Source organism: Crocuta crocuta, unplaced genomic scaffold (genome assembly GCF_008692635.1).
Source record: "Crocuta crocuta isolate KB4526 unplaced genomic scaffold, BGI_CrCroc_1.0 scaffold267, whole genome shotgun sequence".
Lineage (NCBI taxonomy): Eukaryota > Metazoa > Chordata > Mammalia > Carnivora > Hyaenidae > Crocuta > Crocuta crocuta.
In genome coordinates this window covers 4451000-4466935 of record NW_027531899.1, presented here as the reverse complement: position 1 = coordinate 4466935, position 15936 = coordinate 4451000, and positions in this window count along the sequence as shown.

Sequence of the window (15936 nt, the reverse complement as noted above, 5' to 3'; positions counted from 1 at the left end):
TTGAGGGAGCATCCTGCTCTCACGTGAACTTTTCCAGAAAGTTTCCATTGTTTGATAAATTCACACTTTTAGGGACATTCATGAAAAATGATGGTAGAAAAATTACCAATAAATTTGGTAGCAAGCAAAAGAGAATAGTCTTTCCTTGTTCTGTTTTCTTTTTTTTCTTATGATGTATCTGTGTCAGGTGGGATTGGTGGATGGAAGGATAAAGCACCTAGACTCCGGAGGGAAAGGGCTAAACAACAGGATGCCTAGATGCCGGGTGAAGATCTGGGTTGGAGGAGGGGAAGGACTTGGCCTGACCCATTATCTTCTTCGATCCTCTCAAGAACCCTGTGGCAGGTACTGTTATTAAATAAGTAAGTGAGAATAACTCACTTTACAGATAAGGGAATGGACCCAGGCAGGTGAAGCCTCCTACCTGAGATCCTATAGCCAGTAAGTGATTGAAGCAGGGCTGGAGGCTGGAATTAGCAGACTCCAAGTCCGGTGCCTCTCACTCCCTCTGCTCCTCTGACTCCAGCTGAGTATCATCGGCATCATCTGCAGGGGGCCAGCCCAGTCGGGCTTCCAGAGCTAGCGAGCCAGTCTGGCCTGGACAAATGTAAACAGGACACGAGGAAAACTGGAACTACATGCAAAGCAGCTCAGCTCTCTGCGTTGCTACGTCTTCTTCCCTTATTCTTTATTTGAAACCCACTTGAAAAAATAAGTTAGCCAGCACAGTTGACTTCAAAGACAGATGTATACTCTTCGCTATTTTTAGCGAGATGTGACCAGGTAGTAAGTTTGCCTTTCTCCCAAAGGGGTGGTGCATGAGAAAGAGTCGGTTCAAGCCTCCTCTCCCAGCAAGGTGGCCAGAGAGATGTGGGGGTGTGTTTGCACTCTCTTGGCCTTAGTTCAAAAATAGTTGTCGTGAACCCACCCTGTGCAGGTGGCTGGGCTGAGAATGGCAAGGGCTTTTAATACTAGCGCCTTTAGAATTTGCTTTCTTGCTGGGGTTAAGGTCACTGGAGAATGAGGGGTGGCTGTGGCTGGGAAACTGGGTTTCAGGTGGAAGGAGAGAGCCATCATCTTGGTGTAGAGACGAAGGCCTGAGCTATCTCTCTGACCTGTGACTCATCTTCTGTCCCAAGGCACTCAGTCCCTGGCGGCAGCTAAGAAATTAACATAAACATGAATCTACATGGTTCAGAAAGAGAACAAGGGTGACATGGAGTTCTGTGACTCCAAAATTGGTAACAAGAACCCAACAGGGGACAAAAAGAAGTTGGAAACCCCACCTTCTAGAAAGAGCCATGAAGACCAGGGGCCTGACCCTTCTCCCAGGGTTTATCATGAATAAGAGGCAGCTTAGAGGACTTTGCTGCTTCCAACCATCACCCAGCACTACCCCTCCCCAGTCTGTATGAGCAAAAGGCTAGGGGTAGGGAGAGTGAAAAGTCATCAGACGCTGGGGCCATTGTCTGGGCGGTGGCGAGGGGACTGTGGTAGTGCTTTCCAGATTTTGTGGAAGCCAAGGGAAAGGGCTGCTCAGGGAAGAATGGAAGGTGTATCCTGGGACTGCTGCCCTGTGCCCATCTGAAGCAGAGAAACGAGACTGGCAGACCGGTGGCGTGGGGCACGTGTTGAGTGATGAGCATTGTGCCCTCTCACCAGTTGGCAAAGCAAACTCAAGGGGGACGTGGACATTCTGGGGATGCCGGGAGATATCAAGCCAGCTTGGACCTCCCAAGACCGTGGTCAGAAGAACGCTGCAAAAGAGAGTCAGTGATTGGGTACCTGACTCACAATGGACACAAAAGCTCCTCAATATTTAGCAACAGACTGTTTCTCAAACCTCTTTTTGTCTTTGTCCTCTCAAGGAGCCTTTCTGGATATTTTTTCCAACACGACACCTTCCTCTTCCCTGCCTGTGAAACTTTAATACAACAGACATACTATACACCTATTCATGCATACCGCCCTTTGGAAGGCCACAAGCCATTGCTTCCTTGGAACTAATCTCTTCCTCTCTGAGGGGCAATGTTGGCTAGCCCTGCTGAGAATGCATGAGCTAGAGAAGTCATTGCACAGAGAGAGAGCCTGTCTCACACAACTGCAGCCCCCCCAAAGTGAAGTTTATTATCCTCTGGACCAAAGGAGACCCCATCCCAAGGGAAGCATGGGTATCTCACAAGAGAAGAGGCAGTGCTAGCATAGGATTTGGGGCAAGGAGAATGTTTGGGTGAAGTTTCAGTGAAGCAGTGCTTGCCAGGCTCCAAACTAAGCAGGCCTGTATGCAAACAGGTCAATTTTAGGCCCGGGCTGAGAAGTGCACTCAAGGTCCTGTTCTTCGTATTGGAAAATACGAAGAAACGATAAAGGTAGGATTTTTGTCTGAAAACTCTTTGTCTGAAGTGCTCGGGTTGAAAAGCTAGGTTGCTTTTGCTGCTCAGACCCTCTTAGCAGCAGAGGGATGTTCCATTCTTACTGATAGGATTTCAAACAGCCAAGTTTCTGGTAGCCTGTGATTTTAAAGAATAAGGTTTCTCAGCAATATAACTTGGTTAGTTAACAAAACAAGTTTTTAAGAGCACCTGGTGGCTCAGTTGGTTAAGGGTCTGACTCTTGATTTCAACTCAGGTCATGATCTTACGGTTTGTGAGCTCAAGTCCTGCATTGGGCTCTGTCTAACAGTGTGGAACCTGCTTGGGATTCTCTCTCTCCCTCTCTCTCTGTCCCTCCCCTGCTTGTGTTCTCCTTCTCTCTCTCAAAATAAATAAATAAACTTTAAAAAATATGTTTTTAAAGGTTTACAAAAGGAACTCGTTGATGGCCAGGATGGAGGAGGAGATTCTCCCTTCCAGAAAGAAGGCTTCCCCCTTCAGCAGGGGGGCAGCACAACCCAGAAGGATGGGAGGAAGGGTAGACTTGACTTATCCCTGCTACAGGTTCCCTGGGCCATAGGTCAAGGCTCAGCTTATAGGGAACAGAGAGGAAGCCAGAAGTTTTAAATCTCCAAGTGTGGCCAGAAACCTACTCATCAAATCATTGAGAAACTGGCAGAGACAATTCAATACAGCCTGGCGGAAAGCAGCGAGCCGTTCATCTGCTGCAGGCTTGTACCACAACAAGTTCAAACTATTTATAAACCAGTGCCCGTCAGAGGAGGGCAGAGGGCAGGCAGGAAGCAGAGAGGAAGCTGGGTACACATGAAGCAGGCTGACTTGATGCCTTTTCCTGGCTTGATGCCTTTGAACACACAGCTGTAACACAAAGCAGGAGAGGTAAATCTGCTTCATGTAGATGCTGGGAGGGGAGGCAAAGGGGAGGCCAGGTTTGGGTTGAGAGGGAGGAATAGATGGGGGTGAGCAAGAAGCCGGAGATTCTGCAAAATTGGTTGTGACAATCCTCCAAAAGCAGGAAGCAGAGTGGCAATAAAGGTAGAAAGAATGTGGAAGAGGTCAGGCTGTAGATTCTTGGGAGAGGAGAATTAGAAGTGGGACACAGAGTTTGCAATGGAGGAAACAAGTGAAGTGAAATAGTGTGAGAAAGTGCTCAACTCTTTACCTTCCTCTCTCTGACATAACCTCTCTAATAAAAAAAAAAAAAAAAAAAAAAAAAAAAAAAAAGACCCCAAGACCCCAAGGCATTTGTGGCCCTGAAAACTCTGCCAAGTCTGCTGAGTTCCTTTTAAGGCCAGTTCTGAAAAACCATCCAGATAGAGGGAGATCAAGTCACCAAGATGGCAGCCTATGATCTGGGAAGAGGATGCTGAGATCACATTCCAGAAAAAGAATGGGATAGAAGAAACGAAGTCTGAGAAACCTAATGGTAGTGGAATGGTGCACAGAATCCACCCCCCATGGAAGTGTGGAGTGAAGGGGAGAGGAAATATTGCAGAAGACAGAGTAGGGTATTTTCAGAAGGGAGGTGATTTTAACTGAATTTGACTCACTTCACTGAATTTAGACAACCAAATCAGTCATCCCCTGTTGCAGATCCCCCAGGCCCAGGGTCAATTTGTAACTGGCACTGACCACAACAATCTTGTTCCCATTTATTGGTGACTGCTCTCAGGCAGAACTCACAATGACCCAATTCTAGCCAACAAAATTCTAGCTCTCAGGAAGAACACACAATGACCCAATTTTAGCCAGTTAAGAGGTCTGCTGGGGGAGGGGAGGGTCTCTGGGAAAGACTTTCCTCCATACTGAAAGAGATAGATGTGTGAGGAGCGGCCCTCTCACTTCCTGGTTTGGAAACGTTTATGTGAGGATGTGGTACTTGGAATTGCAGCAGCCATTTGGGGGCCATAAGGCCACAAACTTGAGGAAGAACGCTAACAAGCTTAAGGTGGTGGAGGAGAAGGAAAAAAAGGCCTTGCTGAATTGGGACCCCTACCTCCACACTCACTGTTAATAAACATTCCTGTATGGACTCACCATTAGCTAGATAGTCGCTAACTTGCAGCCAAATGCATCTTAACTGTCATGCCTCAGTCTAAGCATCCTATATCCTACTAGAATCCACTTGATGACATCTTCTCTTCTAAATTATTTTATGATCGTGGAATCTCTAAATTCTATTTGCTTTGGAGGAGTTATGAAATCCTAGTGTTTGTCTTACAAACACTGTCTTACAGCTGGACTCAAGGGAGATTTCTCCAGTCAGTAGCTCTGGCACCAAGATGTTGGGATTCCCCTCATTCGAAGTCTCTTGAGAGCTGACTGGCTGGGGCCGCACGGACACAACATTATAAAACAAAAAACAAACCTGTGGGATGGGACCCTTTTTGAGGTTGAGAATCATCTGACTGATGGTCGGGGCTGTAGCCTCCCCTCCTTTTATTGATAAAAATTCCCATGCTTGGATGAAAGGACTAAATGTGAGACGGGAAACCATCAAAACCCTAGAGGAGAAAACAGGCAACAACCTCTTTGACCTCAGCCGCGCAATTTCTTGCTCGACACATCTCCGCAGGCAAGGGAAGCAAAAGCAAAAATGAACTATCGGGACCTCATCAAGATCAAAACCTTCTGCACAGCAAAGGAAGCAATCAACAAAACTAAATGGCAACTGACAGAATGGGAGAAGATATTTGAAAATGACATATTAAATAAAAGGCTAGTCTCCAAAATCTATAAAGAACTTATCAAACTCGACACCAAAAAAACAATTAATCCAGTGAAGAAATGGACAAATGACATGAACAGACACTTTTCCAAAGAAGACATCCAGATGGCTAACAGACACATGAGAAGGTGCTCAGCATCGCTCATCGTCAGGGAACTACAAATCAAAACTAAAATGAGTTACCACCTCTCACTTGTCAGAATGGCTAAAATTAACAACTCAGAAAACAACAGATGTTGGCAAGGATGTGGAGAAAGGGGAACCCTCTTGCGCTGTTGGTGGGAATGCAAACTGGTGCAGCCATTCTGGAGAACAGTATGGAAGTTTCTCAAAAAATTAAAAATAGAACTACCCTATGACCCAGCAATAGCACTGCTAGGAATTTATCCAAAGATACAGGAGTGCTGATGCATAGGGGCACATATACGCCAATGTTTATAACAGCACTTTCAACAATAGCCAAATTATGGGAAGAGCCCAAATGTCCATCAACTGGTGAATGGATAAAAAAAGATGTGGTTATATATACAATGGATACTACTTGGCAATGAGAAAGAATGAAATCTTGTCATTTGCAGCAATGTGGATGGAACTGGAGGGCATTATGCCAAGTGAAATAAGTTAGTCAGAGAAAGACATATCATATGTGTTCACTCATGTGGAATTTGAGAAACTTAACAGAAGACCATGGAGGAAGCGAAGGGGAAAAATTAGTTTCAACCAGAGAGGGAGGCAGACCATAAGAGACTCTTAAATATGGAGAAGAAACAGGGTGGATGGGGGTTGGGGGAGAGGGGAAAGTGGGTGATGGGCTTTGAGGAGGGTACTTGTCGGGATGAGCACTGGGTGTTGTATGTAAGCGATGAATCATGGGAATCTACTCCTGAGGCCAAGAACACACTGTATACACTGTATGTTAGCTAACTTGACAATAAATTTTATAAATATAAATAACTAACTAAAAACATTTCCCATGTTTATTATGGGACATAGATTGCCTTGGAAACAAGAGAGTGTTGAATGAATGGGGATGGGGATCATGAGTGATGTCCTGTGGAAGGACGCTTGGCCTTGCTCGGTGTTTTCAGGAACAGGAGAGCCTCCCAGTCTTCCTGCATGTGGAGTCACTGTAACACACATAACGGCTACACGAAGACAAGGAGATGTGTCCCTGGATGTCTAATTCACCACTTAACAACTTGTGCACACAATTAAGGACTTGCTGCTTGCCTTGTCCCTGCCCTCCCTCCTTCTAGTGATTGTTTCCTAGTGCTTCTCGGTGGTTGGAGCACAAACCTCCTCTTTCCAACACCCTAGAAACCTCCTTCAAAATAACTCCTTGTTTGCTTGTCCTTCGGAAACAATCAAATTATATGCTGTGAATCAAAAGGTCAGCTGGAAAAGATATAAACAGGAAAGTTCACTGCAAAGTAAACTGAACAAACAAGCTTGGGCCCTGGGAGGGGGTAGTGGCAGCGCTTGCTGCTGCTGTTGCATGCCCACCGGACCCCAGTCAGTCTGGTGAGGCGTCCGGCCGGGCTCTGAGACAAGAGAGACACACAAGAGCATTGGAGGCATCACTTCTGATCTCACAACCCAGCGATGTCTTCCTAGTTGCTCTCAGGAGGATGAGAGCCACCCCATGCACACAGACTGTACAGAAATATTCATAGCAGCTTTGATCATGATAGCTCCAAATGGGAAATGGTGCAGGTGACCATCAAAAGAGAATGGATGTGGGGGCGCCTGGGTGGCTTAGTCGGTTAAGCGTCCGACTTTCGCTTAGGTCATGATCTCGCGGTTCGTGGGTTCGAGCCCCGCATCGGGCTCTGTGCTGACTGCCAGCTCGGAGCCTGGAGCCTGTTTCAGTCTGTGACTCCCTCTCTCTCTGACCCTCCTCTGCTCATGCTGTGTGTCTCTCTCTCTCCTAGAAATAAATAAAACATTTAAAAAAAGAGAGAGAGAGAGAGAGAATGGATGTGGGGTGCCTGAGTGACTCAGTTGGTTAAGTGCCCAACTTCAGCTCAGATCATGATCTTGCAGTTTGTGGGTTCAAGCCCCACATCTGGGTCTGTGCTGACAGCTCAGAGCCTGAAGCCTGCTTCCAATTCTGTGCCTCCGTCTCTCTCTGCCCCTCCCCTGCTCATGCTGTCTCTCTCTCTCTCTCTCAAAAAATAAACATTTAAAAAAACTTTTTTAAAAAAAGAGAATGGATGTAAAAACTGTGATGCAGCCATGCAGTGGAATACCGCTAGGCAATAAAAGTAACACACTGCTGACACAGGTGACCATACAGCCTCTGACTCTGATACTGTGATTTATCATAAGAAATGTATTTGGTCTTCAGCCAAGGGCTGGAGTTGCCCAGCAGTGGCCCATTCCTGCCACAGAGTTCCTAAAAGCTTTGGAATTTCCATGAGAGTGACGCCATGGAAAGACGCCAAAAGGCGTCTTTTGTTATGCAGAGGTAGCTTTTGGACCCCCACCTAAAGGTGGGGGCTGGGTGCCAGAGGAACCAACTGAGGGATCAGAAGGTTGGTACTTTCAGTTCTGACCTGACCTCTGACTTCTGGAGACTGCGGGAGGGGCGGGAGGTTGAATCAACTCCAACCGCCTATGTAATCAACTAATCATTTGTGCCCATGTAACGAAGCCTCTGTATAAACTCAAATGAATGGGGCTCAGAATGCCTCCAGTTGGTGAACATGTGGAGATTTGGGGAGAGCGGTGCGCTAGGAGAGGGCATGGGAACTTCACACACCTTCCCCATCTCGTACCTTGCTCTATGTGTCTCTTCCATTGGGCTGCCCCCGGGTAATGGCCTTGATGGGTGATCTAGTAAGTAAAATGTGTCTGTGAGTTCTGTGAACCGCTCTAGCAAATTCGTTAAACCCAAAGTGGGGGCCATGGTTACCTTGAACTGTAGCCACTGGGTCAGAAACACAGNGAGGGTAGTCTTGTAGGACTAAGCCCTGTAACCTGTGGCATGTGACGCGATCTCTAGGGAGAATTAAGTTGAATTGCAAGGTGGGGAAGCCACCCCCGCCCCTGGTTAGAATTGGTACCAGAACCATGTACTGAGAGAAAGCAGATCAGTGGTTGCCAGGAGCCAAAGAGAAGGGTAAGGGATGAATGGGAAGATGCCAGAGGGATATTTGAGAGTGATGGAAGTGTTCTTGAATCTGATTGGGGTAGGGGGTTACAGAGATGTCTACATTTGTCAAAACGTCTCGAACTATATGCTTAAAATGGTTGCATTTTTATTGCATGTAAATTTAGCCTCTCTAAAAATAGTTGATTAAAAAAGTCATGGCACCTCACCTCTGTGTCACTTCATATTATATGTGTACATAACGTCGGCAATAAACCTTCCCACATTTCAAAAAGCCACGCAGGTCTCTGCTTTTGCTGTGCCCTCTGCAGACGTGACTGCTGTCGTACGGGCAACGCAGGTTACAGGAAAGGGCGGAAACCATGGTGCAAACAGGTGATCGGTGGCAACTGGCTCTTCTCTGGGTGCTGGAGACCCACGGGGAGCAGCAGGGACTATGGCCAACTGGGGAATGCACAGCTCGTCAGAACTCCTGTCCTGTCTTGTCGCCAAGAAGGGCTGTGGGCTCAGGGCTGCCATACCTTTCGATTCTCAGTTGAAAACCCAGCTGTTACTGCTGGGTTTTTTTTTGAAATCTTACTTTTATTTTTTTTGTTGATGAATTGTTAAAGTGTTGTGAGTGGTGAAAATGAGACAGGCCTGAGGGCTGTGATCTGGCTCTCAGGCTTCCAGTTTGTGGCCTCTGCAGCTGTGGAGGCCGAGGAGGGCTCAGATACCAGGAACGAGTGGTGAAAGAAGCAGGAGGAAGTGTCATTTTGCCACAAGTGCAGCTCAGAGATAACTTTGCCCAGATCTGATGACAACAGCTGCGGAGATCTGCTGACTTCTTAAAATCGTTCTTAGCCTTTCCGAGTCCCCGCCCAGGCCAGCAGCCCTGTTCTAACACTACCCGCTGCCTCACCCTCTCAAGGGAGGTCCCTGGCGGTCACAGGCAGGGCAGAGCAGAGGCGCCCATGGAAGAGCTCCCACAATCCCCCAGGGCCTCTGTCTCAACCCTGGCTCCTCTTCTTGCCCCTATGCTCTGGTAGGCAGTGTTCTGGAAGGCTGTCCCCTTTTGCTCTTGCTCTCCACCCTCTCTCTCCAGGTGTTCTAATCCATGACCACGACTTTAACTGTTGATGACTCCCAAACTTCCATCCCCAGCCCCAGACTCTTGGGTACCCAACTGTGAATATCTCAACTTCACATGTCCAAACTAAGGTCTTCATTCCCTTCCCCAGATCTGAAGCCCCAGAGAGCGGCAGCACCATCTACCTACCTGCCCATGCCAGAAACCTAGGAATCATTTTTTTAAGGTTTCATTCTTTTTTACATTTAATCATACAATTAAAAGGAACTTTTTCAGGGAGTGCTAAACAGTTACGTGAATTTTAACACTCATGGATTCCTGTAACCACCACCAAAATCAAGATAAACAATAGTTATAGTCACTTCTTCCCCTGGCTCCTAACCACCGACAACCACAGATCTATCATATTTATCTTTTCAAAAACATCACCTAAATGGAATCATACAGTCTTTAACCTTTTGACATTGGCTTCTTTCACTCAGCAAAATGTCTTTGAAATTCACCCCAGTTACTGCAAGCATCATGGTTTGTTTCCTTTTAGTGCTCAGTGGTTCATTCCACAGTCTGGCTGCATCACCATTTGCTTATCCATGCACCCACTGAAGGACATTTGGGTTCTTTCAGTTTAGGACAATCATGGATAGAGATGCTCTAAACATTCACGCACTGGTTTTTACGTGGACTCAAGTTTTCACTTCTCTAGGTCAAATATCCAGGAGAGGGATGGCTGAGTCATCTGGTAATTGTATGTTTAACTTTTTAAAAAATACCTTCAACCTGTTTGCTGGTGGTTGTACCATTTTGCGTTCCTTCCAGCCACAGAAGAGATTCAGTTGCTCCACATCCTTGTGGCCCTTTGTGGCACTTGTGGCCATCTGGACAGGTGGACGGTGGCCAGGAAGCCATTCTGGGAAGGCAACTGTGCTCGCCACTATTCCACCAATGCACACCAGTCATTCTTGATGCCTGCGCCCTTACTGCTCACATGCAATTCATCATCAAGTCCTACTGAGTCTATCTCCAGAACATGTCTTGTTAGAACCTGCTTCTCTCCAATGCATGGCAACCATGATCTCTCACCTGGGCTCCAAAAGCTTCCAACCCAGTTTTTCTTCTTGTCCTTATCCCCATTAGTTCACGTCACAGCCAGAGGGGCCTTTGAAGAACATAAGGTGAATCATGTCATTGTCCATTGTCCATTCCTATCCTCTCTTCCTGGCTTCCCAGGCCTTGCGCCATTTGTCTCTGCCTCTCACAGTCTCTAAGCCCTTGGGGACTCACCCTACTTTCATTGACATCACTCTGCTGGTCTGGCCTCAAGCAGCCAGGTGCTCAGTCTCTGCACATGTGTAGTCTCTGCACAACTCCGCGCTCTGCAGGCGTTCAGTTTCTTCCATGCTTGACCTGGTCGACTCACCTCTTCTTTCAGATTTTCTTACCAAGTCACTCTTTAGAGAGGCCTTCCCTGATCACCCATGCTCAAGTAACCCTTGCCACTTGATGTTATCTCACACTGTGCTATGACAGTTTGATTTACATATTTGTCTGTTCATTTGTTTAGTATGTGAATTCCTCCCTGTACACTGGGAAGCCCTTGAGAGCAGTCACCATGTCTGTTTTATTTGTTACTGTACACCCAGGTGCCTAGCACCTGGGCAGTACCTAGCACAGTACCTAGCACAGACTAGGCATTTGGTATTTGATAAATAAATGAATGAATAATAAAAAGTATCTCTAAATTTCCACTATTATAAGTAATGCTACAAGGAACATCCTTTTTCATAAATGCTAGTGCATTTATACAGTTTTTCTTATATTTATTATTGAGAAACAGAGACAGAGCACGAGTGGGGGAGGGGAGGAGAGAAGGGAGACACAGAATCGGAAGCAGGCTCCAGGCTCTGAGCTGTCAGCACAGAGCCTGACATGGAGCTGGAACCCACAAACTGTGAGATCATGACCTGAGCTGAAGTCGGACACTTAACGGATTGAGCCACCCAGGTGCCCCTACACATTTTGTAAAAGAGGTACTACTGTATTATGTGGTATATATGTTTGGTTTTTTTTTTTTTTTAATATTTTTATTTATTTCTAGGAGAGAGAGAGAGACAGCGTGAGCGGGGGAGGGTCAGAGAGAGAGGGAGACACAGACTCTGAAATAGGTTCCAGGCTCTGAGCTGGCAGTCAGCACAGAGCCCGACGCGGGGCTCGAACCCACGAACCGCGAGATCATGACCTAAGCAAAAGTCGGACGCCCAACCGACTAAGCCACCCAGGCGCCCCTATATGTTTGGTTTTTTAAATATTGACAAATCACCTTTCCCGGATGAATCAACTCTGTCCCCTAGCTGTCTGTAGGAGGCTCCATAACTCTGCAAACAAGGGGAAATATCATATTTTAATTTTTTTTAAGCTGACATTTAAAATTTAGTAATTCAGTGTATTAGTCAGGGTCCTCCAGAGAAAGAACCTATAGGATGTGTGTATACGTAGAAAGAGATTTATCTAAGAAATTGGCTATGTGATTGTGGTGGTGTGTGAGCCCAAAATCTGATGGAGGAGGCTGGCAGGCTGGGGACTCAGGTCCAAAGAGTTGCAGTTCAAGTCCTAAGGCAGTCTGGCTGGGAAACTAGGAGGAGTCAATGTTGCAAATGAAATATGAAGGCAGTCTGCTGGAGAATTCCCTCCTGTTCAGGGAAGGTCAGCCTTCATTCAAATCTTCAACTGACTGGAGAGCAATCTGCTTCACTCAAAGTCTACCAATTTAAATGTAAGTCTCATCCAAAAGTATCCTCACAGAAACATCTAGGATAACACTGGGCCCTGTGGCCCAGCCAAGCTCATACATAAAATTAAGCATCCCCTCAGTACTATTTTAATGTTACTTTCTCTTATAAAAGGTGAGGAAGTGGGGCACCTGGGTGGCTCAGTCGGTTAAGCATCTGACTTTTGATTTTGGCTCAGGTCATGATCTCACAGTTCATGAGTTTGAGCCCCGTGTCAGGCTCCACACTGACCCGCTTGGGATTCTCTCTCTGCCCCTCTCTGGATTGCATGTGTGCATGTGTGCATGCTTTCTCTCTCCAAATAGATAAATAAACTTTAAAAAATGAGGTAGAAACTATTTGCATATTAAATATAGTCATTTCTGTTTTTTCCTGTAGTTGCCTTTTTCTTATTAGTTTGCAGGATATTTGTGTATCTTTGAATGTTTGCATTTACCAATGCTTTTTCAGTAATATATGGAGAAAGATGGGGCCTTTTACTTTGTTAATAACTTTTCCCATAGCTTAATATTTTTATGTGCTAAAGTTTATCATTTCTTCCATTTTTACATTTCCATCATGCTAGAAAAAAGCCTTCTCAATTACAAGGCTTAAAAACGATCTTGTATAATACTTATACAACTTTTATAGTTTTTAAAGATCTAGTTGATCTTTAATACAGCTGGATTTTACTTTTATTATCAAGTTGTGCATAGCCCATTCCCTCCCACTGATTCGAAATGGGTTTGGATCACTTAATTAGAAAGGATTGTCCACATGTAATAAATATAATATGTTACATTGTAATCAACTGCAATATATGGTAAACAATAAGACAGCATCATTTTTACCCATTCTACCAGCAAAAAATTAATTAAGATTCAAAATATCCACTGTGGGAGAAGGTGCACAGAAATGGATACTCTCATACATGGTTGGTAGGAATGTAAATTACTGAACATTTTCAGGAAGGTAATACAGAAATAGCTAACAAAAATTTTAAAAAACATCTCTTTGACCCAGCAGTTATATCAATTACATACCTAAAAATCCATCTAACCAGGGGCGCCTGAGTGGCTCAGTTGATTAAGTGTCCAACTTCAGCTCAGGTCATGATCTTGCAGTTCAAGCCTGCTTTGAAATTTGTCTCCCTCTCTCTCTGCCCCTCTCCCACTCACATTCTGTCTCTCTCTCTCTCAAAAATAAATAAACATTAAGAAAAAAAATTTTAATCCATCCAATGAAAATACACATATTTAGATAGGTAGACAGACAGACATTCACTGAAGCACTGTTTGTCATAACAAAAGAGCTGAAAACAATGATATGATAGTTCATCAGGTATATTACATAGTGAAAAATAAAGTTTCAGGGCAATATGCATAGTATTACCTAATCTATGCAATTTTTAAAACTATACATTTCTTTATGTACATATATGGGTATAAATAAACAAGAGATTACCTCTAGAAAGGAAGAAGTGTCATGGAGAAGTAAGTAGCATTTCACATTTCACTTCTGTATTGTTGAATCCTTTTATAATAAGGATATATTCTTGCATGATTATGCAATCTTTTAAAATTAAAACAAAAACTGAGGACTGATGGATGTGGGGGGAGGGGGGGATGGGCATGGAGGAGGACACTTGTGGGGATGAGCACTGAGTGTTATGTGGAAACTAATTTGACAATAAACTATTAAAAAAAAAAAAGTGGAAGAAAATTTGCCACTTGGATTCTGACCCAGCTGGAACAGAGAATAAGATACAGAAATTTCAGGTGCCTGCAAAAATAGCCACGTAGATCAACAGAACAAAATAGAAAACCCAGAATTGGACCCGCAAATGTATGGTGAACTAATCTTCAACAAAGCTGGAAAGAATATCCAGTGGTAAAAAGACAGTCTCTTCAGCAAATGGTACTGGGGAAACTGGACAGTGACATGCAGAAGAATAAACCTGGACCACTTTCTTACTTACACCATACACAAAAATAAACTCAAAATGGATGAAAGACCTAAATGTGATACAGGAAACCATCAAAATCATAGAGGAGAACATGGGCAACAACCTCTTTGACCTCGGGCACAACAACTTTTTACTAGACAGGTCTCCAGAGGCAAAGGAAGCAAAAGCAAAAATGAACTATTGGGACCTCGTCAAGATCAAAACCTTCTGCACAGCAAAGGAAGCAATCAACAAAATTAAATGGCAACTGACAGAATGGGAGAAGATATTTGAAAATAACATATTAAATAAAAGGCTAGTCTCCAAAATCTATAAAGAACTTACCAAACTCAACACCAAAAAACAAATAATCCAGTGAAGAAATGGACAAAAGACATGGACAGACACTTTTCCAAAGAAGACATCCAGATGGCTAACAGACACATGAAAAGATGCTCAACATCGCTCATCGTCAGGGAACTACAAATCAAAACTAAAATGAGTTACCACCTCTCACTTGTCAGAATGGCTAAAATTAACAACTCAGAAAACAACAGATGTTGGCAAGGATGTGGAGAAAGGGGAACCCTCTTGCGCTGTTGGTGGGAATGCAAACTGGTGCAGCCGCTCTGGAGAAGAGTATGGGGGTTCCTCAAAAAATTAAAATAGAGTTACCTTACAACTCAGTAATGGCACTACTAAGTATTTATCCACAGGATATAAAAATGTTGATTTGAAGGGGCACATGGGCTCCAATGTTTATAGCAGCATTATCAACAATAGCCAAATTATGGAAAGAGCCCAAATGTCCATTGACGGATGAATAGATAAGGAAGATATGGTATATATATGCAATGGAATAGTACTTGGTAATCAAAAAGAATGAAATCTTGCCATTTGCAACAACATGAATGGAACTAGAGTGTACTATTCTAAGCAAAATAAGTCAGCCAGAGAATAATAAAATAAAAACAGGATCGGGGGGAACAGAGGGTTGCTGGAGGGGTTGTGGGAGGGGGATGGGCTAAATGAGTGAGGGGCATTAAGGACTCCACTTCTGGGGGCGCCTGGGTGGCTTAGTCGGTTAAGCGTCCGACTTTCGCTTGGGTCATGATCTCGCGGTTCGTGGGTTCGAGCCCCGCGTCGGGCTCTGTGCTGACTGCCAGCTCAGAGCCTGGAGCCTGTTTCAGTCTGTGACTCCCTCTCTCTCTGACCCTCCCCTGCTCACGCTGGCTCTCCCTCTCTCTCTACTAGAAATAAATAAAACATTTAAAAAAAAAAAAAAAGGACTCCACTTCTGAAGTCCCTGTTGCACTATATGCTAACTTGGATGTAAATTAAAAATAAATTAATTAATTCATTTTAAGAAATAATAAAAAAAATAAAAGCCAGAAGGGGGGGGGCCTGTACTCAAGGTATCTGAGCCCCTACCCTAGTTATTCCTAGTATATACTCAATATATTCAATTAATTACTTAAAAAAAATAAGTTAACCCTTAAGGGTAGGGGGATGGGTAAAATGGGTGGAGAGTGGGGTTACAGGCTTCCAGCTAAGGAATGAATAAGTCATGAGGATAAAAAGCACAGGATAAGGGACATAGTCAATGATACCATAATAGTGATGTATTGGAATAGACCACAGCTATACTTGTAGTGAACACAGCATAATATACAAACTCGCAGAATCACTATGTTGTACATCCAAAAGTAAAATAACATTGTGTGTCAATCATACACAACTAAAATAAATAATGAAATAAAAATCAGAGTGGTAACTTAGAAAAAAGATCAACAGATACCAAGTGCCACCACATCCCCATCTAACGGAAGGCGTTAGACCATCCACACAGACTCTGGAAACTGGTTTTATCAGCACTGGTTCAAGGCTCATCTCTAGCCCATATATAAGGAGCCGGGATGTGGAA